This window comes from Macaca mulatta, chromosome 1 (assembly GCF_049350105.2).
Source record: "Macaca mulatta isolate MMU2019108-1 chromosome 1, T2T-MMU8v2.0, whole genome shotgun sequence".
In the NCBI taxonomy this organism is placed as follows: domain Eukaryota; kingdom Metazoa; phylum Chordata; class Mammalia; order Primates; family Cercopithecidae; genus Macaca; species Macaca mulatta.
In genome coordinates this window covers 104656001-104683933 of record NC_133406.1, presented here as the reverse complement: position 1 = coordinate 104683933, position 27933 = coordinate 104656001, and the positions used below count along the sequence as shown (strand labels likewise).

General features: G+C 40.9%; 1 protein-coding gene and 1 long non-coding RNA gene across 3 annotated transcripts in view; one reads left to right on the top strand and one right to left on the bottom strand.

Moving 5' to 3' along the window:
• The window catches only part of NOS1AP (nitric oxide synthase 1 adaptor protein), a 304488-nt gene that overhangs the window by 155167 nt on the left and 121388 nt on the right, over positions 1-27933 (top strand).
• LOC144329896 (uncharacterized) lies at positions 371-7201 on the bottom strand. Its single transcript, XR_013395632.1, has 2 exons — positions 7069-7201; positions 371-1782 (listed from the first exon to the last, which is right to left on the bottom strand). It is a non-coding gene; the product is annotated as an uncharacterized LOC144329896 (long non-coding RNA).

Sequence of the window (27933 nt, the reverse complement as noted above, 5' to 3'; positions counted from 1 at the left end):
TGACAAAATATGTCAAGAGCTTTGAATAGTGACTGGCTCATGGCAAGTGCTTAGCAATAGTAGCTATTAGTAGCAGTCGTCTCTAAGGACAGGGGAAGCTAGACTTAAACCCCAGAATATGTTTTTAGGTCTCAGGTAGGCTCCTGTTTCCATCTTCCTTTCATCTCCAAGCCCCACGAATCTGGTCCTTCTGCCTCTTTCTTTTTTAAACAGCTATCATGTATTACATGTTCCTCTACTGAGCTGGGGCCCTGGCTTTTTGTTTATCTTTTCATCTCTGTCTCCCCTTGCCTTCCCTGACCCTCTGCCCCACAAAAAGTCTCTTTTCTTTTTAGAGGGTTACTGTTGCTGGCATCATCAGGGAAACAGATGGGGCACGATAATTATTCTTTCACAATAACTGCTGGAGACAATGTTAATCTTTGAAGTGGCTGTTGCCCCTGGTGGGATGGACTGAGTTCTAGGGAGAACAACCCTGAAAACCTTCATCCTTCTAGGAAATGTCCTCTTTTAGGATTAATTATGCTTTAGGTTTTAGGCTTTATTCTGCAATTCTCTTGACTTAGTCTGGCAGCACTGCTCTTTGAGAGATTGATGGCTTGGAAAAATGTTGCCTGTAAGTTTACCTTTCCGGAAGCAGCTTTTATCTACTTGTATCCCCTGGGAGAGAGTAAACATTGACATATTAAATGCAATAATTTCTTTTTTTAATGTTGTCTGTGTGGTTTTTATTTTTGAGACAGGGTCTCACTCTGTCACTCAGGCTGGAGTGCAGTGGCATGATCATAGCTCAGTGCAACCTCAAACTCTAGGGTTCAAGGGATCCCCCTGACCTCAGCCTCCTGGGTAGCTAGTACTATAGATGAACACCATCATACCCGACTAATTTTAAAAGTTTGAGTAGAGGTAGAGTCCCACTATGTTACCCAGGCTGGCCTCGAGCTCCTGGCCTCATGCAATCCTCTCCAGTAGTTGGGCTTATAGGTATGAGCCCCCATGCTCAGCCTAACTTCTTCCCGCGTGAATGGGAGTGAGAAATGCTGCAGGAACTGTAAAGCTTCTTCCTTCTGTGTAACTACCTCTCTCATTTTGGTTCGGCTAGAATCTGGGTGTCTGCTGTGTGCTATGCATGGGTCTCGGTTTCTGCCACAGAGAGTAAACATTTCAGTGGGAGAGGGAGGCGGATGTACAGTGTCCGGGGAGCACAAGTGTCCAGAGTGCATGTTGGACCCATGCCTCCACATGGCCCAGCCAGACTCATGAAAGTGCTGCTGCTAAAAATGAATTTTCTCATTTATAAATTTTCTCCTTTATAAAATGCCCAAATTGCAATCTAGACTTGGAGTCTCCCATGTGGGATCTGCAGCATTTCTAGGCCTGCTGTTCGTTTGATCCCTGGCTTTTGTCAGATGGATGCTTTAACAGGTCTTCCTGTGTTGCTGTGGCTGTTGCTGTCCACTCTGGCTTTAAGTTCTCATACTTTGCTACCCTCATCAAGCAAACCTATGCTGTCTCCATAGCCTCATCCCAAGGGCTCCCTGACATTTCACACATGAGCTTTTGTTTTTGTTTTTGCATATGCTCGTGGAATCTTTGGGCCAAATGGGAAAAAGAAGTTGATATGATCCACCGTATAAATATGTTCGTTAGATGATGAGTTTTACTATCCAGGATTTGTTGACTAATGATTGGAGCTGTATTCTGAAAAACAAATTAAAAAATCCTTTACACATTATTTTTATTTTTATTTTTTTAGAGACAGAGTCTCACTCTGTCGCCATCCTGGAGTGCAGTGGCGTGATCTTGGCTCACTGCAACCTCCACCTCCCGGGTTCAAGTGATTCTCCTGCCTCAGCCTCTTGTGTAGCTGGGATTACAGGCATGCACCACCAAGCCTACTAATTTTTATATTTTTAGTAGAGACAGGGGGTTTTTACCATATTGGCCAGGATGGCCTTGATCTCTTGACCTCCTGATCCACCCGCCTCAGCCTCCCAAAGTGCTGGGATTACAGGTGTGAGCCACCGCGCCTGGCCCACACACTATTTTTAAACACATTTTTGAGGTGCTGGTTAAGCTGACTGCATGGTGTTAACCTACTCAGGAATTCGCATTGAAGACTTGCTGATTTTCTTTCTACCTTTCTTTCTGCCTATCTTACTGTCTTTCTCCTTTTTAAATTACAACTAGAATCTTTTGCTAGAATAGAAAAATCCAAATTGTTTAGAAGCAGTTACAGTCATTCTCCCTTTCTACAGAGTTTTTCACCATTAGCACTTTGGGTAATCTCTCATTTCTTTTTTTAATGTGTCTCACACACACACACACACGGGTTCCCTCAGTTTCTTTTTTAATGCAACAGACACACACACACACACACACACACACACACACACACACGGGTTAAGACCATGGTGTCTGGGTTCAAAGCCTGGCTCTCTAACTCACTAGCTTTTTGACTAAGGCAAATTACTAAACTTCTCTAAGCTTCACTTTCCCTAATTTTCAAATGGAGGATATTAAATAACTCATAGGACTGTTAGTAAATACTAAACGTAAAAACCTTTCTCAACATTTAACATAGTATTTGGAATGTAAGCATTCAGTAAATGTCAGCTACTTTTTAAAACAAAAAATAGGGATCATACTATATACATTTCTATGGCTTGCTTGCTTTTTACTCAATGATAAATCAAATATGTCCTTTCAGGTCAATATATGCAGACACCTGTACTCCATTTCTTTTTAATGGCCTCATAATGTTTTGTTATATAGATTTAAATTAATCATTCTCCCATTGAATATTATTATCCCATTATTTGCCATTATAAAAAAATGTTGAGGTGAATAAAAAGTGTTGCAATATTGCAATGAATTTCGCTTCTATTTCTCTCCTTCATCTCTCTGGATTTTTACAGGTCTTATTCCTAGCTGTGGAATAGTGGAATTGGAGGTTGTGCCAATTTCGTTAGGTCATATCAAACTACTCTTCAAAAAGTTTCACCAAGCCTTACTTCCTGCAGCAATACGTGACAGCTTGAATGCACGTGGTTAATGTTCAACTTAAGCCACGTTATTGAGCATGGCAGTATACAAGGAGCACAGCACTGTTATATACAATGCAGTATATAATGTCTAATCATGGCTAGTATCATAAATTTCTTCCTTGAGCACAGGCAGATGTTTCAGAGAGCTTTCACTTGACTGATGTTAATTAAAGAGCTCATTATGGACTTGGGTGCCCCTGCATTGTCAGGATCCTTTGCAGTGTGAGGACTGTTAAGTGGTATTGACACCTCTGAGATTATCATCATTTGTGTACAGAAGATGCATACTGGTGCATCTTTTATAAGCAGAGTTTTTTTGTTTGTTTGTTTTGCTTTTTTACTTTGATAATATTTAATGCAAATTATTTGATGCTAAATCTGCCTCAACTGTCATTACTACTCAGTTTAGTTCATAACCCATACAGGCACATGCCCACACACAGGCGGCCTGTTACATTTGCTTTTGTTGGTTGGTTATGAAGTTGTACTATGTTTTACCTTTCTGGGGACTTACGTTTTATATTGGCCATGATGAGAGCATTTTTTGCATGATTCTGAAAAGGCATGAAACTACTGAAATGAAAATGAAAAGAGAAACATTACATCCACTTCTAAGCATGGATATTTGCGTTCCTTGGGGGGGTGAGGTTAAGATCACGTGTGCTGATTAGGTCGAGAGAACGGAAGCAAATGGGTGTGACAGTTGTGAGTATTTACATACAGATCACACTATTCTTTTACCATGTTGTCATTGGAGAGCCATGTATAAACCCACCTGTGGTCACTTTAGCTTATTTATTGGTCGTAATGCAGCCTTAGCTTTTTGTTCAAAGACTTTAACATTTTATTCAGGATGTTGAGTGCAAAGTGTATGTAATCTTTAAGAAAATGTTTCCGAAATTATATCCAAGATAGTTGAGATTATTCTTATTACATGTAAGAGTCAAGTGAAAAAATACCTTCTTTAGAATGGAGAGAATCTAGTTACAGAATTTTCTCCTCTTAGAGGTACAGTTTATAGACCTCCCTCCCTCCCCAAGCTTTTGTGGGTTTGTTTTGTTTTGTTTGTTTGTTTTTTGGTCTTGTGTTGAAAAAGCAGAGAAACTCAGTTGAGGACAAGAAAACAACTAAGAACATTCCTGAGATTATTTGAAAGCAGCTATAGAATAGATTGTATATTGCTAAAAATTATGTAGGGGTGGAGTGGTGGAGCTCTGTGATAATTAAGGACAGGCTGGCAGAAAGGCTTCTGAGGTCAAGCTGAGCTTAATGCTTGGAGGAATGTCTGAAATTGGTTGGGGCTCCAAGGTCAGGATGTAGAAAAAGCTTTAAGAAATCTGAGGTTAAGATCGGGGGTTAAACTATTTGTGAGAAAAAAGTTTAATTGGGCTTATCCTTGTTTACATAAAATATTTTCTCTCTGAATCATCTGCTGTTCAGTTCACCTGTTTTAACAGCTGTGGTTTTGTAGGTAGAGATTATAGGAAATTATTAAAAATTCAAAGTCTGTGCCTTGCAGTTCAGAATACCTGCTACCCATAATGGCAGTTTAGTCTATTTGAAGGAAAAAGCCAAAAGGAAGCCTAAGATGACAAAGTCAAGATAAGTATTTCAGTAGTATACATGATAATACATGTATGCATATGTGTGTGTGTGTGTGTATATATATATATATATATATAAATATATAAAAAATTTAGTTTTGAATCAAAATGGCACCTTTCACTTGTGCCTGGATACCGCGCGTGGATCGTGGATAACACATTTGCTGCCAGAGTCACTCTGCTAAGGGCACTCTCCAGTTCACTTTGGGAAGTTTATGTAAATACTGATTTTAATTTGTACTGGGTGGCACTTTGCATTCACAGGTTTAAAGGCTGTAGAGTCATTAACTTGTAATTAACAAATTTTGCAGTCCTAACACTTTTCATTCCAGATATCAGAGTGTTCTGGGGACAGAAAAAAAACAAAAAACACAGAACTTTTGTACAGGTCAGGGATCCACTTAGGAAACAAGGAGAGAAATGAGTTTTTGAGACCATTCATTCATTCAGCACATTTATTGCCTGCTTCTTTATTCAAGGCACTTATTTTTTTCCAGGATTGAAATATATTCTGGCAGTTTCTCACTGCTTCTGATATTCATAATTCTCCATTTGGTAATGAACCTTCATTACTTCATTACCTTGGTTAGAACAATAAACTTTTTTGACAGAGGAAACCAAAAGTTGGCAATGGAAACTTAGGACATTATTTGATGTTCGAGGTGGTTGAGCTTTATAGGTGCAGAGGCTTAGAATTGGAACCCTGGGGGTCAAGAGAAAGGTCACATAGAAAGACAAGTGCCAGGTTGGATGCAGGTAGCTGTGGCACTAAGAGTAACATGTCTTCTGATGGAAAGCTTTACTTTAAAAAATTAAACATGAAATAAAAGTGAAAAATTGTACTGAACAAGAAGACAGAGGAAATGCTACAGACTCATCCCCTGAGCCTGATTTTATCCAGAGTAACTTAGGGCAGGAGAGGAGAGAAGTTAGAGAGGACATGTATTGCCCGTCTTTGTTCCCAGGAGAATTGACCAGCATCTTCCCCATTGATTTTGGCTAGCACTGATGTTGTTTCCAGGATGAGACCCCACGTCCTGAGGGTCGCTGCCTTATCAGAGATGGGCTGGGGGCTCGTGGATCAGTGAGCAACTCAGCCAGTAAAAGCAGGGCCCCTGGGAAGTCTTAAACAAGCAAAGAAGTGAGCATTCAAAAAGAAGCATCTCAGTAAAAATAAGGTTCTAATGAGCTTTCTTCTTGGCAACTATTCTCTTTCCAGTGACGTGTCTGAGTCTCAGAAGTCCTGAAGGTGATATTTGCCACTTTTCACCACCCCACATACTTCTCCTTGAAGTCAAACCATTTAATTTGGGGCCTATTGTGAGCCTGCAGTGATGTGTCAGCACAAACTTCCGTCATCTCTGAGCAGAGCCCTCCTAGGGTAGGGTTATGAGGTCACTCTCCTTATGACTTATTCATGAGTTTTGGGTAGCTCTCACCTTTCCTGAAGGCCTGGACCGTTGTCACCACACAAACCATGGCTAGTTGTGGGGCAGTGTGCCTTCTGTCTACACTGCCTCTTCCCACACTCCCTTCAATGCTCCTATTCCCTAGACCAGGACACCTTCCACCACAGAAGATTGCCCCAGCCCTGCTGTGTCTCTAAGAGCATCACTCACCTTCCTGAGCCTCAGTTTCCTGCCTGTAAGATGGGTACAGTAGTATCCACAGTGCACAGCACCTCACTCTTCAGGTAGGTTGTGTAAAGGACGATAAAGTGAGTATTTGTGGGACTGTTTTTTGAATGTTTATGAATCATGCTTTCCGTCTTCCAAAGAGGGTTAAAGTGCCTGCAGGGACCTCATAAATAATCAATGTTGTCCCACGATCCATTTCCTTAAAGTTTCTCTCTGTCACAGATGCAGCTAATCCAGGTAAGGCTGTCAGTTTGCTAACCTCTGCTGTTGTGTTCACTTAAATGGGTGGGAAGTTTTGGGATCAAGTCTCCGAGAGGCTTGTGAAGTCCTCCCATGTTCTCTGCCTTCACCACTGGCACAATCCTTAGATTACTGATGGTGTCACTAGGATAGAATAGACCCTATAGTCACTTCTACTTTAGCTACAGAATACTAATAGCTCAAATTATTTTTCATAGCATGAAATTATTTTAACAAATTAAATTTATTTTATGTTTAGAAACAAGGAATGTTATAGAGAAACGAAAGCAAGATAAAAATATTTTGCTTGTATTCAACATTCAAGGAATGTTTATTGGCCAGGCATGGTGGCTCATGCCTGTAATCCCAGCACTTTGGGAGGCTGAGGTGGGCGGATCACCTGAGGTCGGGAGTTCAAGACCAGCCTGATCAACATGGAGAAACCCTGTCTCTACTAAAAATACAAAATTAGCTGGGCATGGTGGTGCATGCCTGTAATCCCAGCTACTTGGGAGGCTGAGGCAGGAGAATCACTTGAACCTGGGAGGTGGAGGTGGCAGTGACCTGAGATTGCACCATTGCACTCCAGCCTCCATCTCAAAAAAAAAAAAAAAAAAAAAAAGAAAAAAGAAAAAGAAAGAAAGAAAGAAAAGAAAAAGAAAAGAAATGTTTATTGATTACCTGCTATGGTGCTAGGCTCTGGGGATTTAGCCTTGAGCAAAACAACACGTTCCTTAGGCTGGTATTGTGGGGCAGCTGTAAATACTAAACCTAACATCTAAATACTTAATATTTACTTACTTAGTATTTATTTAGTAATACTTAATATTAGCATCTAAATACTAAACATTACAACAATAACTGTGAACTTGCAAATTGTGGTAAGTGCAATGAAGCATTAGTAAGGATTGTAATGGGACCCTAACAGTGTAACCTGATTTAATTTGGGGGCATCGGGAAGGCTTTTCTGTGGATGTTCTATTGAAGGCTTTACTAACTTTTAATCGTTAGTTTTTCTGAATATTTACTTTCACCTGTATGTAGGCCAATTCAGCTCACTTTCCCTTCTTAGACTGTATTTCTTCCTAAGCTCTGCTGCTAGTTAGAGAACAAGTGGTAAATATTCCCATTAGCACATTGTGTCTTTCTAAGCTAGCTTTGCCTTCAGGGAGCTCTGAAATTCTTCCCTCTTTAATATATCTTTGATGACAGGCTTTGGACTCTGTTCTTAACTCTTCTTTCTTCAGTATACTAGTGACTTTTTTCTTTTTTTTTTTTTAATCCCTGGAAGGCCAGTTTGTCTAAGGGGACAGGGAAGAATATACAGGCCATCATACTACCTGAAATGAAACTGCACCATTCATTCTCCTTTGAGTTGTAAATTTTAAGAAAGAAAAGTATCCTGGATAATGATTAATACATGATTATAGAAAATGTGTTCAAAATGTTCAGGCTAAAAAAATTATCACCCTTAATTCCAACATTACACAGTTATCTCTATTAATATTCATAGAGTAGATTCTTCCAGTCTTTCCCCGCTGTGCATTGATGTTGTTTAATCTATTTCTATATATAAAAATGTAATCATAAATTTTTCACATGTATGAGCATTTTTAGTATTTAAGAGGGCCATATTAACATTTCCTGGTGGACTTGTGAATAAAGTACAGTAAGCACATTCAGAATTTTTTCCTGTGTTCCAAACACATAGAAACAATTTTTAAAATATTATAACTGAATTAAAAAACAAGAAGGAAATCTTAGAAACTAAGAATGGGTATTGATGGCCCAGACTTTAAGATCTCCCTTCAGTGCACTTAGCACATGACAGGAGATCAGAACCACCCTCCTGTGTGGACTCGGGTTGGGGCCACACTCCTTGCCGGTTGAGTGGAACCTGATCACTCATGGTTGTAGTTTGTGGCGGGTAGCTCTCCCGTGACCCAGGAAGGAAGCAGAGGTAGGTGTGAGAATAGGACCCACAACTGTGCAGCACACAGATATCTTATGTTTTGCTGTCCATTCTAGAGAAAATCCTGAAAGCTTACTTTGGAACCTTGTTCAGAGTTGTGTATCCTATTGGTCAAGGCTCAATCATTATTTCAGGGGCTATGAGGGGCAAATAAGGAGAAAAAAACCCTCCTATGCAAGAACAATTTGCAAACAAATTTCTGCACTCATGGAAAACCACCACTATGAGAGACAGGTGGAAGACCTGTCAAACAATGTAATCCAAACCCTAGAAAAGAGAAACCAGGGAGCAGTCTGAAGTTTGAAAAGTGTATATATTTACAGTATCAGAGAAAGACAGGAGCATTTCTTAAATGAAAATAGAAGGTTGTTAAATAATAGGCCAATATGAAAAAGATCCAATTGGAAATCTCTGAAATGAAAAATATAGGACTGAGGCAGGGAGCAAGTAATGAAGTCAACAGTAGAAGAAACCGACATAGCTGAAGAGGTCGTGAATTGAAGAGCAGAAGCGAGGAAGCACGGAGAGATAAAAGGCTGGAAAGTGAAGGAGAAAAAGCATAGAGGTTAGATTGAGAAGCTCGGATATACCATCAGTAATTTTTTTCTTGAGTTTCTTCTGATTTTGTCAGACTCGTTTGTATTATGCTAATCCTTCCACTGTGAATACCAGAAAAGCATATATGTTTACTGTGGGTGTAAATAGAAATAATATAAACTGCTTGGAGAATACCACGGCGTTGATGCCTAGAAAGGCCACAATGGTGGAGATGAGGGAAATGAAGAGAAGTGCGCCATCAGATGCCACTTTTCCCTCCAGGTATTTGCCAGTTTGTAAGTGGCAGCAAAGAAGCTAAATTAGGTGCCCGAGTTTTCAACAGTCTCTCAGAACTGAGGAGAGAGAATAGGAGTTCAAGACTTGCTAAGAAGAAGGGGCCTGGTGAACACCCCAGGCTTTCAGTTTGGACCCGCAAAAGGTTTCTCTTGGGAGTAAGGGCAAACTGGCAATAGACCAGCACCCAGCAAGGCTGACACTTACCTTCTAACTTACTCAAATGGAGCGAGGTTCCTTTTCTCTACCCCAGCTGCCTGCCAAAAGCAAATATAAATACTCTCTGGAAGAAGATAACATCATTCAGACCCTCAAATTAATGCTATCATTTTTCAAATACAATGTCTAGCAGTCAATAAAACATTACCAAATGCTTAAGATGGTAAAACCAAATGACTGTAAAACTAGAGAAAAACTACACAGGAGAATTAGAATCACATAGGACCTTCTTAACTTGCAATTATATTAGACACAGACTTTTAAATAACTGTGATTAATACATTGAAAGAAATAGATAATAAGATGGAGACATTTGCCAGAAAAGTAGAGTCTCTTAAAACAAACTAAATGGAAATTCTGAAACTAAAATTTCCCTGGGAGCAGGTAATATCTTAATCCTGTGTTCATTGTGGAAGTTGGGATGAAGTTGGAGTCTGGGACCGTGATCCTAACAGGTGAAGTAGAGCTGACTGGCTGTTTAGGATTGTCCTAGTAATGTGCTGCTTGGCTGTGGCTCAGGAAGGAGGCAGAGGCAAGCATGAGAATAGGAACGAGGCCTGTGCAGCATGCAGATACAACATCTAGGATTGCTCCTGAGAACACAACTCTTGCTTAGTAAGATACTGGTTAGATGTCTGCAGGGGAGAGAGGAAAAGAAACCCTGGAGTAAGGAAAAACCCTGAGGAGGACAGAGTGTTGCAGAAACTTCTTTTTGTTTTCTTTACATGTTTTTCTATGGCCAATTAGGGTACCCAGAATGGTATATCTGCCTCTTTTATTTTTAATTAACTATTTGCTTATTTTATATTCTTAAATATTACATTATAGTGAATTGTATCATCCTTTATTTCTATTTGCTAGGTTGTTAGGTGCTTGAAGCCTGAGTTTCTGTTTCACCTGTTCCTGTTTCTTTTCTCTGTGTGGCTTTTCTTTTTCAAATTCTCAACCACCCTCTGTCCCACACCCAGTATATTGCCCTCACCTGATAGGAGCTAAGTACATAAATGTTTGTTGAATGAATGGTAGAAGACATAGCTCTTGATTGACTTACTAATTTCAGTTCTTAATGTGCTCCCTGAATGATAATCCCAGGGTGGTAGTAACACAATGAAAAACATACATTTCTGCTTTTAGGGAATTGAAAATAGGGGAGGAGGGGAGATAGAACCTGAGAAGAACAGTGGGAAATGGAAGACGTGTCTCAACTGCTCAAAGCCTTGAGACACTTTTTCAGCAACTTTTTTCATTACTAATAGTATCCAATAGGATCCAATCAGGAGACAGAAATCATACCTGTAATTTGAATGGAAAATTTAGTGTGAAGAATCATTAACTAGTAAATAAAAACTACTAAGATGGGTAAAAAGAACTTTAAAGAATAAAAGAGAAGCAGCCTGTGTCCCTAGAGCTGAGTGAGAGTGTCCAAGGAAAAATAAACTAGGAAGGGGTCCCCCAAAGCTGAGACTCAGATCTCCTTGCAGAGTCAGTGGCTGGGACCCCCTGGATGGTAGAGAAGTCACTGGAGCACCACAGGACAGGGCTGGTAAGCAGGAAGCTGTCCACTGGGGCGCCAGCAAAACCGGATGGAGGGGTGTATGCCGCTGGGTCTCCCATGTCCCATTGGCCAGGAAGTTGCCTGCTGTGCCATAGAAGTAAGAACAAAAGCACTTGAACCAGAAAGAGAAGCTTTTCCTTTCAGCACCCTCTACTGACAGGACCCAATGTTGTGCCAGCTGGCAATGGGGAAATGTTCAGAGCAGCTCAGTCCAATGGAAATATAATGCAAGCCACATATGTAATTTCAGAATTTCTATTAGTCACATTAAAAAGCTAAAAATAACTGGGTGATACTAATTTTTAAATTTGGGTAAGATATAACATAAAATTTACCATCTTAACCATTTTTCAATGTACAGTTCAGTAGTTGTGCAAACCGAACTTCAGAACTTTTTCATCTTGCAGATCTGAAACTCTACACCCGTTAAACAACAACTTCCTTTTCTTCTTTCCTTATAACACCAGATAACCACCATTCTCATTATTTCAATGAATTTGATTACTCTAGGTATCTCATATAAGTGGAATTATACAGTATTTTTTTTTTCATAATGGGCTTATTTCACTTAGCGTAATGTCCTCAAGGTTCATCTTTGTCATAGCAGGTGCCGGAATTTCCTCCTTTTAAAGGCTAATATTTCACTGTCTGTAGGTAGCATATTTTGTGTATACATTCATATGTCAGTGGATTGGCTGGTTGCTTCTGCCTTTTGGCTATTCTGAATAATGCCGCTGTGAACATAGGTGTACAAGTATCTCTTTAAGACCCTGCTTTCAGTTATTTGGGTTATATACCCAGAAGTAGAATTGCTGGATCATAGAGTAATTCTATTTTCAATTTTTTGAGAAACCACCATACTGTTTTCCATAGCAAATGCATCATTTTACATTCCCACCAACAGTGCACATGGGTTCCAATTTCTCCACATCCTTGCCAGCACTTGGTCTTTTCTGATTTTTAATAGTGGCCATCCTAATGGATGTAAAGTGGCATCTCATTATAGTCTTGATTTGTATTTCCCTAATGATGAGTGATATTGAGCATCTTTTCATATGCCTCCTGTCCATTTGAATATCTTCTTTGGAGAAATGTCTACGCAAGTCTTTTGCCCATTTTTAAATTGGTTTATTTGGCTTTTTTGTTGTTGAGCTGTAGTTCTTATATAGTCTGGACATTAACCCTTTATCAGATACATGATTTGGAAACATTTTCTTCTGTTTCATGTGATATCTTTTTACTCTGTTGTGTCTTTTGCACACATGTTTTACATTTTAATGCAGTCCAACTTATTTATGTTTTTGTTGCCTTAATTTTAATAATATATTTTATTTAGCCCAATATATTTAAAATATTCAATATGTAATCAACATACAATTATTGATATTTTATGTTTTTGCACTAACGTACAGTTAGTACAAACTGTACATTGGTACTTCAAAGTCTGGTGTGCATTTTATACTTACACATCTCAAGTCATATTGGCCACATTTCAAGTGCTCAATAGCTACATAAGACCAGTGACTACAGGGTTCCTCCCCAGTATCAGAAAGCAGGGCAAAGCAGGAGAGACTTGGAGCTGAGAGGTGATAAATTGATAAGTGGCACAGGATTACAGTAATTATGTGCCCACATAATGGAGCATTACATATCATTAAAAGTGATGTTCTAAAAAGTTATGGGAATTTTAGGAAAAGGCTTATGTGAAGTTCCAACAGAAACCACCTGTGTATTGAAAAAGAAAGGAAATACACTGAAATGTTAACAATGGTTATCTTTGGGAATTAGTATTGGGCTGTATTGGTTTCTTCTTCCTACATTTATGTATTTTCAAAGTTGGTTTAATGAGCACACGCAGTTAATCCACATAAAGTTTATGCTCTTGTAGCACAAAGGTGTCCTTTGCAACTCCAGGCAGTGGAGCTTCTTAGAAGTCTAGGCCCCTAAGCTTCAAAAGCTTCAGTTTAGTCACAATTTGAGAGAGAAATAGGTACCTTGGAAAATGGGATTGACTCCAGTTAATTGTGCAAACCTGGGTTTGTAAAGTGCAAAGATCTTGCCATTCTAAGTTTGAAAGGTCATGACTGGGAGTCCTCAAGGTGGCAGAAAACCTAATCCCTCTGAATTTATGGGACAAGAGAAGGTGGTTTATCCAGTTTCTGTTAAAAGCTGCTTGTTAATGGCTGTGATTGGAATACTTGACGTTGTTCACTTCCTTTTTTCCTCTCGGGGATCAGAGGATTAAAAGACTGTTATTGGAATTGATTTATTTTGCCACTTTTATGTAGAACATTTTATCCTCCCTGCTCTGTCATACAAGTAGAAGTTCTTTCTTTTCCTCAGGGAAGCTGAAGAGTGTTGTGGTCTTCTTTTGTGCTTAGAGAGAGAGAGAGAGAGAGAGAGTGTGTGTGTGTGTGTGTGTGTGTGTGTGTATGTTGCAGAGGTGGTCTGCTGACACAGCTACAAGACAGCTTGCCCATTTTGTGGGATTCTCTCTTGTGCTTTGATTCTGCTAACCTGCCTCAACTTTATGCTAGTTTGGCCTACCAAGGGTGAAAGTACATGAGACCAACACCAAATCTGAATATTAAAAAAATTTTAAAGCAAATATTTATTGACTTTATTACATACCTATTATGTACCTTTATCATGCACTCTATTATGTAATAGACACTGATTTAAGTCCTTGTCATAAATTAACTCATCTAATCCTCATAATAACCCTATGATACATAGGTGTAGTTGTTTCTCCCATTTCATATATAGGAAACTAACGCACAGAGGTTTGGTAATTTGCTGAAGGACACATAGCAAGAAAGAGGACAAGGCAGAATTCAAATTTACAGTCTGGCTCCATAGTCTGTGCCCTTAAGAATTAAACTGTGTGGTGGTTCTCAAACTTCAGAGTGTTTTAGAATCTACTGGAGGGCTTATTAAAACACAGGTTGCTGGGCCCCACCTCCAGAGTTTCTGCTTCAGTAGGTCTAAGGTAGGGCCCAAGCACTGGCATTTCTAAGTTCGCAGGTTCTACTGATACTGCTGGTCCAGGGATTACACTTTGAGAAGCATTGAGCTATATATGGAACCCCTGGTGTTGCTCATCCTCATGGCCAAAGCAATCAGAGCTTGCTAAGTAGCTCCTCCCCACCCCAATGCCTGCGGCTTTTACATGGTGGTGGCTGGCGGGGTAGTTGTACTGCTGTGGCTCTGACTCTCCTAGGAGGGTCAGACTACCCTAGACTCTAACCTGGTTGTTTTCCAAGTGTCCTCCTTTACTTGAGGTACGTCTTTAAAAATAACATCTTTATTGAGACAAAATCAATACTGTACAGTTTACCCATTTAAAATGTAATATTCAGTGATTTTTTTGGTAGATCCAGTTGTGTTACCATCACCACAATTTAAGAATGTTTTCATTATCCCAAGAAGAAACCTGTACCCAATGGCAGTCACTCCAATTTTCCCCCAATAACCATCAGCCTTAGAAACACTTCATGAACTTTTATCATTTATTTTAAGTACTTTATCGTCCAATCCCAAAGATTGATATGACTTTCTGGGACTTTATTTGCCAGGCAGGGTTTTGAACTCAAGCCTCTAAAAGCTTTGCTTTGTGGCCAGGACTTGTGAGGATTTGCTTGGCCTGCTAAGTGGTTCCTCTTCTTCCAAGGAACTCATATGAGACGTTTAACCACTTCTCCATGCTCCTGAATACTTTGGTATTTGAGATCTGACCCTGGAACCTTGGAATGGTTCATGATTTTCTTTTTTCCTTTAAAATTCAACAGTTGGGGAAGCATTACACATGTGATAGTAACCTACTTTGAGAAAGGCATCTTGTCTGCTATTGGAAATATTTGAAGATGAATAAGACATGGTTTTAACACCCAAGGAATTTAAAATCTAGTGGGAAAGACCAACTTGCAAAGAGAGGACTGCAAACACAGGCAGAATGCAGTTGGGCCCAGGAGATGTGCAGAGTGCTGAGGAAGCACACTTTGCTCATGGACAAGGGGGCATGTGATCTGGACCTTGAGAAATGGGTATGTTTCCAGTACATGAAGATGAGGAAAAGCTATAGGCAGTGAAAACAGTATCCAAAAGTCAGGAGAGGCAGAGCTAGTATCCTAGCAATGAGTTGGAAAGGAGCGAGGGTAGGAAGTCACGTTGGGCTTATATCATAGAGTGCATTGAGGGCCACCATGCTAAGGAGTATTCCTATTCCATAGATGGTAGGAAAGTCAGGAGTTTTGGATCAGGGAATGGCAGAGCTGTGCTCCTGGATGTCTCTTTCATAGAAATTTTTCTCTTGGATGTCTCTTTTATAGAAATTTTTGTCTTGTGAAGTTGGCAAGATCATTGTGGCAGCTCTTCTTCCCAAGTTGCCCAGGGTCTCTAACTTCTAAATTCCTCCCACATGGAGCCTATGTGTCTCTTCCTCTCTATGTGTCCTGTGCCATTTTATGTCCCCATCCTTCCCAACTCACTCCCTCCTTAAAATTATTGCTGTCCTTTTCTCCATGATGTTTCTAATCTAAGGTTTCTATCACAGGAGGAATGAGTGCTGCCACAACTCCTGAGTCCATTCCAGAAACCACAGATGGGTTTTCACAGTGCTCTATTGCAACCACAGCTCCACACCCGCCCTCACTCCCACTCCCATGCGCAGTGCCCTTTGTGTTTAATCAAATGGAGTGGGGAATTGTAGCCACATAGAAGAGGCTGTTGCTTCTGGAGTTCTGCAAACTATGTCCTGCAATCGGCTGTTGAGGCAGAACCCTGCTCTGATTCCAACCCCTCGTTGATTGTTTTATGCCCTGTCCTGATAGTTCCCTGGGCTGAGTTTGCTCATCACATTCTCAACCTGTTTATTTAGATTTGGGCTACCTCCTTTTATTGTTTTAAACCTGAGCGTTCCTTCAGTTAGTCCTGAATATGTGAAGAAGAAATGTAGACAGAGAGAGAGAAATTTTTTCCTATTAAACATTTTAAAACTTTTTTTTTTTTTAACTTGCCAACTGTTATGAGGTTTAGATCCTGGGGACCCAATTCTGAAAGCTTTTCCCCCGTAGAAGGGTTCACTCAGCTAACCTGAATTTGAACCTAATCTTACTCATCTCCCCACAACAAATCATTTTCCTCTCTGTCATGATTTTATTGCACTATGTGGCAACCGGCATGACCCTTACTGGGAAGCTCTTGCGTAAGAGCTTGCCTAAGTGAAGAAGCCTTCCCTGGTGCTGGTATTGGTTCTTGGTAGCATGAGCTTTTGTTGCCTTTTTCCATTGCCCTCTCCCTGATCTCTGCACCTTGCAGGTCCTCGCTGTTATGCATACCTGGAAAGGGGCCACGGGGAGCCTCGTCAAGGCTGAATTGTCAAAGGCTCTTGCTGGTTTGTGTTTCGGGCTCTTGGAGCATGGTCAACAGTGCGGAAACATGCCGCATCGGGAGATCAAAGCTTCAGTGGCCAGAATGATGCAGTCACTACTCTCCTTAATTAAAACCAGGCCTGTGTGCGTGGTTTTAATTAACTAGAGTAGTGACTGCATCACTAGAGGCAAAGGGGCAGTTACAAGAAAGGCGATGGTGGTTAATTCCTGGCATTCCGTCTCTTGGTCCACATGGGGCCTGTGTTCAAGGAGCACTTGCCCAACTCACTCATGACACGAGCATGTTTCCATGTTCACATACATGCATCCATGTGTTTAGATCATTTGTTGATACTTGTCGCATCAGTTGGATGAATCAAAGAAATATAGAATCTGAGTTCTAGAAGACACATAGACATCATCTGGTTTCATTCACTGGAGATGAGAAGCTGAGGCCAGAGGGATCCTTCAAGAGTTCGTTAGGAGCACAGTCTACATGTTAAGTGATATTTCATGTCACTTCCCCAGTCCCAGTTTAGAGTCGTGTTGTAAATGACAAATATAGATTAGTTAAATTCTCATTGATTTGTTCCACAGATGTTAACTGATCACCAGATTCTGTGTATCAGGGTCTTTGATTTCATTACTGATTTCCCGTTCCTCTGGCTTCTTTCCACCTCAACTACATAGTACAGTTCAGCTTTCCATTCCTATGCTAGTAACTTTCCAACTTTCTAATACCAAACAGCAATTTTGAATATGTACAACAATGCTGACATTTTCCTTGGTCACTAATATCAGAAACTACCATCGTATTGAGCCTCTACGAATGCCTGTGTCTGTTAGATGCTTTACAGATACGATCTCACTTAATCCCCAGGAAAATGTTTTTAGCTGACTTATCCTTCACAACATACCATTCATATTTTCACAGCTGAAGGACTGCAAGCTTGAGCAGTGTGTCCAGGGTTACCCAGGGAGTAACTAGTGGACATGTCTTTCTACTCCTGTCCATCAATCTGCCATTAAAGCACACCCTTTGCCCATATGTTACCCCTGTTAAGCTGTGAGGAGACAGGGCAAGTCATCCCTCTAGTCCTCTCTCTCCTCTTTCCATTTTTTGCTTTCTTGAAAAGAACACTCCAGCCCCCCCTTTCCCTCTTTTTCTTTGGTGGGGGTATGTGTATTCCTCAAATTTCCTTCCTTTCTGTTACCCTTGGTTAGAAATGTTGTCTGTATAAATCGAAACCCATAGTTCACAGGCCAGTCCTTGTACTACAGAAGAGTCTGGCTGGTTTCAGGCTTCCTGGTCTGCATGAGGGCTGTGCTTCCTCACTGACCCATCTTCACCCTCCTTCTTAGGCCTCAGAGGAGCCTCTCCTAGCTAAATTGCTAGTTACTTGAGAAGGAAAAGGTTTCATCTTGATGGTAGCATGTTATTCAGAGCCCTGGTTAACCCCCAGCACTCCTGGAAACACAATACGTGTATGTTAGATGGAATTTATCTTGATGATTGGTGAGAGGGTGGTGATTTAAACCAGCTCATTTCCAATTTACCACCGAGGCCAGCTCACTTTTGTTGGAGAGGGTTCTTGACTCTTTCTTTGTAGCAGGAACTCCTAAGTTAATCAAGTCTTTTCAAGAGCTTCAGGCTGAAAGTCAAGATCCCTCAGGTTAGACCCAATGTTGACATTTTAACTGGGCAAATTCTCATTAGAGACAAAGGGCTAAAGACTGTGCTCGTGGAATCTAATGTCTTTTAATGTTGACTTCAATCCAGTAAAGCCCTTGCTAAGCCATTTAACTGTAAAATAGGGCCTTGGGAAGGCAGTGCACCCTCTGAAATTAGAGGTCAGGAGATTTGGATTTGATTTCCAGCCCTCTGTCAGTCAGTCAGCCACTCACTCTCAAGCCTTAGGCTAGTCACTTTCTGTCTGTTTCTTGATTTTGCACAGGGATTTATGTGGGCATTAAGGCCCACTGGGAAACGATCCCTTTTTCAGTGCAATGCCTGGTTTGTTGAGGATACTGTTCAATCTGGACTTTAATACACCTATGATTTTGGATTAACTCTTTTACCTCTGCCAGAAATTAACACAGAAAATTGACAGTTGATTGACAAGAATGAGAATCAGTTCTAAAGAATTAAAATATAACCAAGTCCTTTATTACTAAAAGAATGTTCAACTCAAGTGGACACAGACCACCCATTCTAACTTCAGCTATAGCACTTAAAGGGAGGCTTTTCGGGGACAGTGTTAGCTATGTACTTTGAAAACGTTGTGTGCTCTACAAATAAAAAGCAACTTTTGTTGTTACTTTTGGTCCCCAGTAGAAATGGGAGTCCTTTTCAGAAAGCATGGGAGACGCATGAGTCCTTTACAGTCCTCTTGTCTGCCTCTGAGGGTGATATGAGAGGAGTGTGGAGCACTTTGGGGGTGTGGCCAGGCACACAGCTAGGCTCTATGCAGAGCTGCTGTCCTGGTGCTGTGGCCCCAGTCATCATGAGCCACATCTGAAAGCATTAATCACATTTCATATGCAAGCATGCTCTCTGCTTGACTGTGCTGTGGTTTTTAATTAGAGCATCATTTACAGTATGGTGCAGTGCTTTAACCTGATAGCCCTGCCCAATTGTGTTCTATGTAACAATGTGTGGACTTGAATAGGAGGCAGGGTTGGGGGAGCAGGAGGGAGACTAGAGGTATGAATTAGGGAACATAGATGGATGTTTGGAACATCCTTTGGAACATAGATGGGTTCCAGTCCCCACTCACCCCCTCAGCTGGGCATCTTTGTGCAGGTCACAGCCTGTGCTACATTAAGCATCAGCCCTGGTTGGGGATACAGTCTACAGGGGAAGGGTTAGGGCTTCATCAAAGAAGCAGCTCTCTTAAGTGACCTCCACTTAACTTACCTGCTAGTCTCCATTCCTTTAGCAAAACATACTACTGGCAACTGCTGCTACATGTTTTTGTTATTGTCTTATGTGCCACCATAATTTTGTTCCCTCCATTAGGGCTGAATGCATACCAAGAGCCCATTGTGCAAATTCCTAAACTTGTTTGCACCAGTTAAATGTGTTGTTGTAATTGAGTAATTATTACATAAATGAAATATGAGTGAGAAAAAAATAGATGGCGAACATTCACTGAGTACTTACTGTGTGTTAGGTACTTTTCTAAGTATCTGACATCTCATCTCTTATCATTGCTGTGTATATAAAAGTTGAATGTTTTGAAAAAAATTGATAACAGTGAATTGTTATAGAAGGTGCCAATGAATTGGTTATGAAGAAGATAGCATAACAAAGTTGAAGGGAAAGTAAAAATCTTAGAAGGATCCTGCACCCATGTTACCCAGCAAATGTCTCTAAGTTCTTAATCCACTTGGAAGAAAGCAAAATTAGAAATCAGGGTCAATATATTGTATTATTTATGTAAGTGAGAGATTGGTAAGTTAATCTGTGGACCTATTTCTAGAGGAAAGATCTCCAATCTACATTACAATATTAGTGAATAAACATACATTTATATGTCTTATATTAAAATAAAATGTTTAAGGTATGCACATACTGTTTTCTATGGTTCTTTGCTTTAACATCTGTTTTGAGTAATAGACCAACTTTTCCTGGTTATGATTGTGTGGATAAGAAGTCTTTTACTATAAGAAGATTAGTGAAGGCAAATCAGATATGGGCCCCACATGGCCCCAGCTGATGTGGGCAGGTGCCTCTAGGAGAGCCAAGGAAGCTCGTCTAAGAAATGTGTCTGTGAAGTAGCCATTGTGATCTACAGATCATATCCTCGTATTGCAAATTCCTATTTTACCAGTTATTGGGTGAATTCCTAAAATTCGGTGGACTGCATCATCCAAGGTTTTGGAGCCCTATTTTGAGTATAATGTAATCTGACATACTATAATGAACTGCCCTTTGGTGCCTGTCACCAAAAGGATTCCTTTGTTGTTCCAATGGTCAGATCCTGTGAAGGCTTAGAGTGAATATGTATGTGTTTGCACATGTACTCACACAGATCAACACATGTGCTTATATTGAATTAAGCAAATATTCAGCGAGCCTGCTGTATGCCAAGTGCTATGCTGTGAGTCATAAGGCCCCAAGAAATTGCCTGATATGATCATTGCCCCTAAGTAACCTGGGGATGTATCTGGAAGCGTCACATATCACCAGCTAAGACAGATGAGCTAACAGAGGCCACTGTGAAGGACAAGAGGAGTGAGAGAGAACCCCAGTAGGCAAAGCAGCATAAACAAGTAGGGTGATGTTGCAAAGGGATTGTACAACTCCATGAGTATAATAACTTCAAGAATAATTTACTTGCAGATTACTTTTACTTATGCTTGTCTGATTTTATGCTCAAAATAATTCCAGGAAGTAAAAAGGCCTCTATATTGCCAACCAATACTTGGGGACACAGATATACAGGGAAGGTGACTTGCTTCAGTAATGTGGCATCAGAGCTCCCTCCAGGCTTCCCAGTGCCTGGAATGGTGCTCCTGCCACCAGATGGCAGCTTCCTGGCACATTCACCCACCTGCCACCCTGGAGACACTAATTGAAACCCATACCTAAACTGCTCAGGTGAGACTACCTTATTGCCTTATGGTCTGTCCTTCTCAATAAGCCACAACTACTGCCAGCTGGCTGAACAGAGGGGCCTCACTGACTTCCATGATTGGCTCAAGTCCCATTCCTGCTGCACTGTGTGGCTAGTGTGTGTGTGTGTTGAGGCATGCCTGCTCATCTGGTACGTGGCTTGGGATTCCTGCCTTCTGGCCTTATGGGCAGTACCTCGGAACAGCCTCCTCATTCAGTGCCTTCTGAACAATTCAGGGAAAAATTTTTGGCTTATACATTCTGCCCAAGCCCAGGCAAGCTCAGCTGGGCCCCAGAATAGCACTTTGCCTTTTACTGCAGAAGGTTGCATTTGCAGATGTACCATTAACCACCTGGATAAGGGCTCTTATAGCAGAGCATGCTTTCCAGCGGGAGCCTGAATTACGCTGTCTATATGAATTGAAGTCTCACTCACTGTTCTCCCGACTCAAAACAAAAACTACAAACGTGTGAGTAAAGATAAAACATCAGCATGTTATTTAGTGGTTTTGTGTTTGCACAGGTACACTGTGGAATATATAAAGAACCCCAAGGGAAAGATACAAGGCACATGGTCATTTCTTCATGGTCCATTCATGTAGTCAACAAATATTTACTGAGCACCTATTAGGCACTGGGTGATATAGTAAGTATTGGGGATTTCACTTGGAACAATTATGGCCCTGCCCTTGCAGAGTTCACAGTCTGACAGAGGGATACAGACGAGTGTCAAGGGATGGTCACAGTGGAGTAGGATAAATGCCATGAGTGCACACTGGAAGCAGGGCAGTGTGCAGTTATGTGGGGTGTGGCTGTTTAAGGGCTCTTGGCTGAAAGGATGAGTAGAGGCTGAAATCCATCCTGTCCTCTACTTCTCAAGACATGTGCTGCCTAGAGGCGGGAACCTTTTTATAACTCACAGAAAGGCTCACAGGGACCAGCAGTGACCCTGCTTGGAAAGGCACCTACCCTGGATTTAGCATGGGAGGGAAAGCTTCTTGGAAGGAAACATTTCAATTGAGACTTGAAAGATGACCAAGAATTAGCCAGACAAGGGAAGCAGAGGAGAGATGGGAAAGAGCGTTCTAGGCAAAACCATAATCACCGAAACTGAAGATAATGCTTAGCATGTGCCAGACACAGAGCTGAGTGCTTTAAAAGATTAATCCTTTTAAGAGGAAATTTCATATGGAACAGCATGGAAGGGCAAGAAAACCTGGCACTTCTGGGAAACTGAAGTGAGTTCATTTTGGGAAGAGCATGGAGTTCAGAGGAGAGAGAGATCGTGAAGACTGGAGTGATGATAACAGCTCGTTAAAATTACTTCACACTTGCTCTATGCTGGGCAACCTTCTGAGTGCTCAGTACATATTGACTCATTTAATCCCTATGACTGTATGAGGTAGATACTATTATTATCCTCATTCTACAGATGCAAATGAGGCTGGGAAGGATTAAGTAACTTGACCCGGGATACATTGCACAATGTGGGTGAGAGAGTCTGCACTCCCCCTGACTGCAGAGTCCAGGCTCTTAATCCCCACACTGCCTCTCTGGGAAGAACTCAAGATGAAAATAGGTCTCCAAGGATTGACTCAGCAGAGGAGAAAAAGGAAGGCATTCCAGATGAGGTGACAGATGTCAACATCAACAAAGCAGATTCACACTGAAACTCTGTGAACAAGGAGAAGCTGGCTGCGTGGTGCCATCTCTAGTCTTGCTTTTTCAGCAACCCTGGGAAAATGAAAATCCTTCCTCATAAATCATCTCATTCATCTCTAACCACAATCCCACGAAGGTTGAATGTCATATCTCCACTGTAACAGTAAAAGAAAACAAAGCTCAGGGACAGTAAAAAAATGATTTTTCTCTCAAAAAATAGATCTAGAAGTTTCCTTACTCAAGAAGTTCATTTGTTCTTTTTTTTACCTTCCCTCCTTTATTCATCATCTATTTATTGAGCATCTACAATGTGTCAGACACTCAACTAGGCTTGAGAGAGTAGGGGACAGGGTATATTGCCTGACCTCAAGTGAATAGGGGTTTTAAGTGATGGCAGGTCAGTTTTTTAAACATATCTGCATATTCTTTGAGACTCACCTCATTGAAAGACGGAGTTTGTGACTACTCTTAAATCTTGGTTTACTTTCATGATTTGCATGTAGCCAACAGAATGCAGTGGAAGTATGCAGCTTCTGAGGCTGGGTTCAAAAAATGGCCAGTCAGCTATTCCTCACTATGACTAACACTAGCTACCAAGAAAGAAGTCCACTAGCCTGACATAGCCATGCTGGAGGGGCCATGTGTAGGCACTCTGGTGACAGCTCCAGCTGAGCTCCCAGTTGATGGCCAGCATCATCTGTTAGCTGTGGATTGAGCCATCTTGGACGTCCAGCCCCGTCAAAGTTTCAAATGCAGCCCTAGCCAACATCTTACTGTAACCGCACGCAAACCCCCAAGCAAGAACTGCCCAGCTGAGCCTCTCCCACATTCCTGACCCACAAGAGTGTGAGTAAAATACAATGGTGGTTGTATTACAGATGTAATTTGTTATATAGAAATGTTAGCTCTAATCATCAGCCTCCAAGAATTGAAGAAAGCAGCAACTCAGGGGACCCACTAGAGATGGGGCTCAAATCACTGGAGAAGAAATTGCTAAAATCTTCTGGTTCAGCAGTGAGCATAAAACCTTCCGCTATCTCCTAGCTTTTATTGCAAATTGGTCTTTGGGAAGGAGGGGCACGGGCAAAAGTAGAAGAGAAAAAGTGAAATGAGCATTCTTTAATAGAGGAATTTATTTTGCATGTTGCTTTGGGTTTGTGCTCCTCCCCTATATATGCATACCCACATATACATACAGCCACACACAGCAGGCAGCACAGGAGCCTGATTAAACGAGAAGTTATGATTGTCCCTAAGGGAGCCTACTGTTCTCAGTCTTTAAGCTGGTAATGAGTAGTGCTATCTGCTTCTGCTTTAGGAGTGATATCCTGATAAGTTCAACTGTTTACAAAAGTCTGTGGTGACTTAAATTCAGGTGTGTCTGTTGAGAGGTTATTGTAGCTGAGAGGGGACAAGTGTGTTAGATGTGTAATGGCAGCAGCTGGAAGAGGAAAGCATGCTTCTCAGCGTCCCATCAAGCACTGGGTAGGTGAGAGAGAAGCAGGTGAGGAAGGTAATAATGAGGGGCAACGGGCATGGGCTCCTGCATAAAGAGCAGTTCCTCTCAGATACCAGGGTATTTACCTCCTACATTCTGTTCCTCACTTTCCCTCTTTCCTGTGAATATGCATGGAAGAAAAAAACAAGGAAGAGAGATAATGGTGATTTGTAATGAGTTTCAACTATGGCCCTGACCTCATCGGAAAAGGGACAGAGAAGAGTGTAAAGTCTCCTTCCAAATCAGTCTGTCTCTTTGAAGAGCAAATCTATTCTCCATCTCCAAGGGCTGGCCTTGCTCTTTTCTTAACCCATCACCTGTGGTGGAAGTCATATGGTTTCACCAGAAATATCTACAGGCAGCTCTTGGGGTTAACTCTGAGAGGCGAGGGTGTTCCAGGTAAATATTCTTCCTTAATTAATGTTTCTAATTTTTAGTCAGTTTGAAATTAAAGAACTTTACCCATGGGCCATCTGAGATGTTGGCTATCTGTTCATTCTTGCAGGTACCCATAGGACCATTTTTCAGCCTCATTTAACCTGCAAAACAGCTGTTATAAGAATTGTTGGAGGACCTTCTACCCCTCAAAGGGGGTATGAGTGGCAGGAACTTAATTAGGATTCAGTGTTGGTATTGCCTGAGGCCTGTCGTTTGAGGGAGTGAGTCCCAGGTTCCCACTAGGAGGTGACTTACCTCCTATCAGAGCTCCATCTGGATTTTCAATGACACCATATCATTGGCACAGGCTCACTTATAAGTTGGAGACTGGCTCAACGAGGTGTATCAGGCCTTAAAGTGTTTTCACCTGCTCTGCTGTGACACTCAAATTTTATATGTTTATATCCCTAAAGTTGAGTGAGTAGGGGTGGGATGGAGGAGAGAAGCATCCAGACTGGTGGGGCAGGATCTATTTATGGAGTACCTAGATCCCAAGATTTTGCTTGACAGGTGCTGGGAACCTGTCTCCCCTCTCAGTTGAGGCAAGGTTCCTGCTGGGGTCAGCAGTCGATTTTCATCCTTTTTGAGACACATTCTCAGGGACTGTTCTCTTAAACCAACCTTTGTTACCATCTTGTTGAATTTAAGTATGAAATCTAAGGACATTTTCAGGACTGCTCCAAGTTCTCTGTGGTTTTGAATAAATAGCTATATTTATTTGCTACTAAAAGAGACCTTAAAGATAATTTAGGTTAGCTTCTGCATTTTGCAGATGAAGAATTTAATGCTTTGAGAGCTTAAGTGTTTTGCCTGAGGTTATACAACTAGTTAGTGACTGAGCTAGGAATAGAACCCAGGTCTCCTGGCTCTCAAATCTGTATTATTTCTATTATACTATATGCTTTATCTAAAGGAGTACCTGTAAATTGATTTAAAGCAGAGTTTCCAAATAATTCTTTGTTGTTGGGGATATTGTATGACGTTTAGTAGCATCCCTGGCCTCTACCCACTGGGTGCCAGTAGCAACCATTTCTATTGTCCAGTTGTGACAAACAAAATTTTTTCCAGATATGGCCAAGTATTGTATGGGGATAAAATCGCTCCCAGTTGAGAACTAATGATTTAAAGTTAGTGCATCTTTAGAGAAGAAATAGGCTTATGTTAACTCCTCCTGGGCATGTGTGAGTATACATGCATTTGAGTAACAAGGATATGAGAAGATGACTATGGCTATATAGGGTAATGGGAGCTTGAGGGAAGACCGAAGCTGCCTCCTCTTTTTTTTAAATGCTGAGAGTATGTGCTACCATGTAGAGGAGGAGGAGACAAGGATGGGACAAGGAAAGAGAGGAAACTAGTAGGATATTTTGTTTTTAATTTGGGGGAGACAATTGCTATGAACATTCCTGTCTAAAGGACTTGTATTCAGAAGATAAAGAACTGTTAAAAAATTTAAGAAGAAGAACAACCCAATTTTAAAAACTGAGCAAAAGCTTTGAGCAGATACTTCACCAAAGAAGATATGAAGATGGCAGATATGCGTATGAACAGATGCTGAGCATCATTAGTCTTAAGGAAAATGTAAATTAAAACCATAAGGAGAAACCTCTGCATAACTAAGAATGATGAAAAATTTAAAAGACTGACCATATCAAGTGTTGATGAGGATGTCAGGGAACTGGAACTCTCTCATGATGCTGGTGGAAATGCAAAATGGTACAGCCAGTTGGAAGGCAGTTTGATAATGTCTTAAAATGTTAAACATACACCTACCATATGATCCAACCATTCTACTTCTAGGTATTTACCCAAGAGAAATGAAAGCGTATGTCTGTGAAAGCAAATGCAAATACTTGTACGTGAACGTTCATAGCAGCTTTAGCTGTAGTAGGCAAAACTGGAAACAACCCAGATGTCCATCAGCAATTGCTTTTTAGACATTATTTTGTGAATGAGACATTTTACAATCCTGTCAGCTAATCAAGTTTGGTAGAGAAAAGGATCAGACTGAGAACATCTGTTTACACCAGAATACTGGCTTGATTTCTGGGTGTGTCAGAATGTCTTTAAGTATTCTCTGTTGGCAACTGGATTTGGCAATGGAGTTGGTAATCTTCTGTAAGTCCCAAGTGGGCTATTTTAATGGTGATAGCTTATGATGGATTAACGTTTATGTTTTTCCTTAAAAGAACATACCTGGCTCCAACTACTAGCTCCTTTAAAGCATTTTATTAATACCAACATTAAAACATTTGAGGGGTCAAGGTGTCATTGGTTACTATTACCTCTCTCCTAAAGATGGCAGGCCAGGTGCCCTTAGGGTTACAATTCTATCCAAAGAGTAAAAACTGGGAACCAAGGAAAGAAAATGTTTCAAGGGAGGGTAGAGTGATCAACTCCTGCCCCAGGGGTAACTGAGACTTCTGTGATGTATGTGGGTTGGTTGAGACCTGTAAAATCCATTTTTTATTTAATCCTTTTTTTTTTTTTAGCTCCTAGTATGTATTGAATATTGAGATACACACAGGAAATAAGATTTGGCCCAGTCCTGTCTTTAAACACAGTCCAGTGAAGAAAAAGACAAATGTGCAGGGACAGTGCAGAGTTATGAACAGCATGGTAGATGTGGCCACTGGATGCTGCCGGCAGAGCATGCAGGCTAGATCCTTAATGAAGACTGAGGTAGGAGTTGGTCAGGAATCACTTGAGTGTTCCTCCTAAATGTCTTAGCTTGGTGCTGGCTGTTATGGTGTGAGTACTTAAAATTACTAGGAAAACACATAATTCTTGCTCTCTAGGAAATTTTAATCTAGTTAAGGGATGAGATTAATACACATAGGATTAAGATGACCACGAGTTGATAGTGGTATAATATAGTAGAAATAATACTGTACAGAAATAATACATAAATAATAATTCTGACTTGGGATCTGCTCGTACTTGACTCTGTAACCCTGGGAAGGTCATTTACTGGGTCTCTTGGCCTCAGTTTTTTAAACTCTAAAATGAGAAGCCTAGATAACAGTATATGATATGTGGGGTCCCTTCTAGCTGCCCCTTCTGTGCTGTGGGGCTGTTGATGGGAGACCTGGACAGGAACGGGCATGGCCAGTTTGTCCTCACTAGAGAGATTTGCCTGAAGGAAGCAGAGAAGTTGTTGTTGAGAAGAAATAAAATCCATTATAAAGTTGGGTAAAACTGTAGAAATCAGGGATTTTTAAACTTTGGAAGTTATTTTGTGGG